Below are 5392 nucleotides of genomic sequence, written 5' to 3'. Positions count from 1 at the left end.
CAGATGGGCCAGGAATAAAGAAATGCTCAAGAAAGTATTCTTGAGAACTTTTGGGTGAGCGAGGCTGATCTTATTAAAGGGACAGGGTCTGTGGATAGAATGAGCGGCAGTGTGATTGTGAGGAGCCATTGATCATATACTTTAAGCTGTAGGGTAGACATAAAAGTTTCCCAAGGGATTTTCATAGGAAAAGAAAACTCAGTGGATCCTGAGAGTCAGGCTATGGTCAAGCTAAGCTAGCTTTTTGCCTCTAGAAAAGCATTAACATTAAAGCAGTTGTACATTCCTTGAGCAATATCCTCCTTTGCCTGTCTCCAGTATTTCCCAGTGGGTTGCAAGTTGTAAGAAAATTGAATTTTATCTACATTTTTTTTTTTTGCCTTTGTTCTCCTCACCAGGAATGGCCAAAATCAGGGTGCCTGGGTGCTCAGTCAGTTAACCATCTGACTCTTGATTTCAGCTCAAGTCAGGGTCTCATGGGTTTGTGAGTTTGGCCCGGAATTCAGGCTCTGCACTGACCCTGTGGAGCCTGCTTGGAATTCATGCACTCTGTCTGCACCTCCACTGCTCCTAGTCTGTCTCTCTCAAAAGAAATAAACTTTTTTAAAAAACTAGGGGGAAAGAGAAACGGGGAGAAAGATGATTCCAATTTAAATACGATGGTGTTTGGAAATCAATCAGGGAATCTTCCTAAAATCATTTCACCTGATTAGAAGGAAAATATGAACATTAGAGGGGAGAAATATGGCAGAGAGCATACAGCCCCGTAAAATAAGATAACAACAGATACCAGGAAACAAATTGATTGCAGTGCCTAAGGCACACCTCCGGACACAGGATTACCAGTGCGTTCTTGGGACCCACAAGCAGTAAATCAGAATATAAACAACTTTAAGGATACAGTGGATTTATACACCCTTCAACCACATACAGTTTCCATGTCTTGTAGTATCTAGAATATTTTCAAGTATCCTTTCCAAATTCTAAGGAGCAGGAACATCCTAGGGCATTCTGTGCCTCATAGCCATTGTATGTATTTGTGCATTTTCGTAATCCTAGTCTACCCAGAGCAGTGAAAGCATTGATTTCAGATCAAAACGGGAACAGTTCTCCGTGAGTGCAACCCCAGGACCAGACTCCAAAAGCAACAGGAAACTGGGATGCAACACCCTCCCATCTGAACCTGTCACGAAGAGACAGGAATTTAATTCAAAGTGACAAGTGTTGTTGCCCAATGGAAGCCAGGTTGGAGTGAAGGGAAAGAAGTCTCTGGGGTTCAGAGGAGGAGCATTCTAAACACCTAACTTTGAGTATCATTTCTGAGAAGGTTAAAAATTAGGTGAACGCATAAAGCAGAACCATCAGAACAAAAAAAAATTTTTTTTAATGTCTTTTATAGCAAGATTCTCACACTGAGGCTTTTCTTTCCAGGAAACAACTTTATTCCTCCTGGCACCTCTCAGCTGGGTTCGTACCCAAAGAACTGAGCCCTGAACACCACTTGGCATCGTTTTTTATATATGTTGTGCTCCCAACACACAATATGGTATGTAACCACACAAACATGCAGTGCAGCCACGTGGTGTCCTATTACAAGGTCAAGACGGATGTTGTCAGGTACTCATGGAGCCAGGTTGTCTGAAAGGTTTTTATTTTTTCATTCGTTAGGGAGGACACAGAGAGAAAGTGAGAAAAAGAGAGAGAGAAAAAAAATGCAAACTGAGGGAGAAAAACAGAGGAAGAGAATGAGAATCTTCACTAGGCTCCAAGTCCAGCAGGAATCCCGACTCAAGGCTGGACCACAGGTCCCTGGGATCAAGGCCTGAACTCAAATGGAGAGTCCAATGCTCAACTGTCAGAGACACCCAGGTCCCCACAATTTCTACATGCATGAAATTTTCGGAGAAAAAGACAACAGGGCCTCCGGACAGGGGCACAAGGCTTACCTGAGAACTGGCGATTTCTTCTTTCATCTTCTCCTCTATGTTTCTTTCTCAGAAGATCTTTGTGGAGAAATCGCAGCTCAAGTCGGAGAAATCTGTCTGAAAAGCCAGCAAAGCAGTCTCTTCACTGGTAAACTGCTGGCCTGCAGGCAGGACTTTCAAATGGAGAGAAGGTACAACTTTCCAGTTCTTCCTGTCACGAACAATTGAGAAACTATGAGCTCTTACTTGAAGACCCATCTATGAGATTGCCTTCTCTGCTTTGGGGGAGGGGGGCGGATCCCTGTTGGGAGGCACCCTGGACTCAGGGTTGAGTGAAAATTCCTGGGGAGGGTAAGGCAAGTGTGCCAAGTGTCTTGTAGCCAGGCAGCGACCACTATTTACCCACCTGGAACTATCATTTCTGGTTGGGCACCACACTCGGACCGATTTACTGATTAGTGTCAGGAGCGGCCTGTCCCCCTGTCCTGTCCCTGAGGCATGATTGCACATGGTCAGAGAAAAGATGAGAAAACTAGATACACCCTAATGCGACTAAGGCAAGCCAACTAGAATTTTCCTCCTAGCTAAGCAGTTAACTGATAAGTGACATTTTTATACTCCTGGACGTTGTTGCAAGTCACTATTGTGATAAATGTCAAAAATGTATCATTCGTCTTGGGTCAGTGAGAGCAGACATTGTGTCTCCTGGGGATCCTGTTTTTCTGGATACCTTCTCTTAGAGCTATAAACAGCCTACTGACCCTTACTCATGAAAAACTAAACTTTACTAAAGAATGCTCTTTGCCTCATGGCTAAAGATCACTTTCTCAGGGCTCTACCAGAGGTTTTGTATATCTTGCTCTTCTGCATCCTATGGGAGAAAAAAGTACGCTTAAAAAATACCTGCCCTTCCCATATAATAGCATGAGTGCCTGTAGCTGTTTTTTTGACAATCATTACGACCAAGATTAGAATTGTAACATCTGCAGAATCCCCGATCTGCAAAATTGTGTTGAAAAGATTATTTATGAGAAATCATTTACTAACATACCATGCTCCTTCTGCTCCTTGTACCTCTCACTATAAATAAAGCTAGAGAATCAGACAGAGCAGCTGCCTGCCTGGTGATCACAAAGAAACTTGAGCTATCTCACTCCCTTTCGCTGACACCATCCATCCTTCAGGGACCCCTGGACCTATGGGAGCTGGACTCCGGCACCTCTCTTCCCACAGAGCCCACAAACTCTGCCTGAGCACAGAAAACGGCTGCTACTTGGACCTGGGCCACCCCAACTCCTCTACAGGAGACCTGCCACCTCTCCTTGTCGAAAAGCCTGCACTCAACTCTCACACATTTTTTTTTTATATATGTATTTTTTCTGCGGGGGAGAGACAGAGACAGAGCATGAGCAGGGGAGGGGCAGAGAGACAGGCAGTCAGATTCTGAAGCCTGCTCCAGGCTCTGAGCTTGACCACACACCCAATGCGGTGCTAAAACTCACAAGCCTAGGATGATGACCTGAGCCAAACTCAGGTGGGTAAACAACTGAGCCACCCCAGCACCTCTCAACTCTCAGAAATCAATGCGAAGCCTTCCTGCCTATCCCTGGGCCCCACTTAGAATTATGATAGAAAAGGATAAGATTCAGTAGGCAGAATGGGAAAGATCAGGACCTGAGGTCTCTGGGTGGGGAAAGAGCATTTAGAAGATGCTGGGAATGTCTGATCACAGGGACCCCCCTCAGGTGTAAGGTTTCTCTTAAATATTTGACAGACACCACCTACTGCCCCTCAGGATCCCCTCAGAAATTTGACTAAAGAGCTAACTAAAAATTAGTAGTAGAACATAAAACCTAAGACCCACAGCGAACTGTCTGGCCTTAGACCACCCCCCATACAATTGAAATGAGACAATCAGGAGTGGAATCCTGACACCTACAGTTATTAGAATAACGGAGGACTTGAGGAGAAACCAGGGGGAAGGTAAAAAGGGTGGGAGACACCTGAACCTCATAAAACAAAGATACCTGCCTATTGTCTCGGATTTTCACCCTCTAATGCCCCCTCTCTGTACACAGAGCTTTCCTACAAACTCCCTCTCTTAAACTCTAATCAACTTTGGCCTGTTGCTCATTTTGGGTCTGGTTCTTCCTTCTTGGAAGCAGGGAGACTGGAATCCCTGGGGTTGAGGTAAAAAAATCCTGCACAGGGTCCCCTGGAGCACTTCACTAAAACAACACTGTTGTATCCACCCACTCACCTGAGGGAATCTGAGGGGGAGGGCAGCAACAAGGATCCTTCTGGAAACTCTACAGGGATCCTCCCAGGAAGCACTGGGGGAGGTGAACTAGCACAGTAACTGAGGCTCCCCTGGTTGATGCCCAGATTAAAATCCATGCCTTCGCCACTGGTCAGAGTTCTGGAGATTCACACATTCTCCCTTTTTCTGCTACACAGAGGGAGACACCCTTCCAAATGGAACTTTCCCTCATGCATGCAAATGTCTCTTACAAAGGAAACTTGTCCTGGGTTTCACAGTTTTTCCTTTGTTAGTAGAAAATAATCCTTATGGCAAAGAGACAATTTGAGGTGACAAACTGCTGGCCTTCAGTAAGGACGTTTATTTTCCTAAGTCACTGCCAAATAGTTTTCCATATAGAATGTCTATTTTATAAAATTATTGGGCGCCTGGGTGGCTCAGTCAGTTAAGCCTCCGACTTCGGCTCAGGTCAGATCTCAGGTTTGTGGGTTCGAGCCCCGCGTCAGGCTCTGTGCTGACAGCTGGCTCAGAGCCTGGAGCCTGCTTTGGGTTCTATGTCTCCTTCTCTCTCTGCCCCTCCCCCTCTCATGCTCTTTTTCTCTCAGTATCAAAAATAAATAAAACATTAAAAAATTTTTAAATTATTATTTCTGTCAGAGAGAGTGAGAGTGAGAAAGAGAGAGTGCATGAGTAGGGGAGGGGCAGAAAGGGAGACACAGAAGCTGAAGAACACTCCAGCCTCTGAGCTGTCAGCACAGAGTCTGACAGGGGCTCCAACTCCTGAACTGCGAGAACATGACCTGAGCCAAAGTCAGGTGCCCAAGCAATGGAGCCACCCAGGCACCCCTAGAGGGAACTTTTTAAAACCCCCATCAACAATACATGAAAATTCTAACCTAAGTGCTCATTATTTTCACTGAAATTTGGTGTTACCCTGTCGTTTTAGGAGGTTCCCTTTTGACTTTCTGTGTGTTCTGTTCTGTTCTGTTTTGTTGCGATTCTAGTAAGTCTTGAATGGTTTCTCACAATAAAATATGAAATCGTCTTCCTACAGGTTTTCATGGTGACTAAAATTGAAATCGCTTAAAATTACAAAGTAGAACAGAAATCAAAACGACCGCATTTAAATACTGCATGGGTTGATATTAACGTAAGAAACCTTGTTTTTCTTTGAGGCAACGACCCCACTTATTTTTTTTAAGTGTAC

Source organism: Suricata suricatta, chromosome 5 (genome assembly GCF_006229205.1).
Source record: "Suricata suricatta isolate VVHF042 chromosome 5, meerkat_22Aug2017_6uvM2_HiC, whole genome shotgun sequence".
NCBI lineage: Eukaryota > Metazoa > Chordata > Mammalia > Carnivora > Herpestidae > Suricata > Suricata suricatta.
This window is presented reverse-complemented; position numbering follows the sequence as displayed.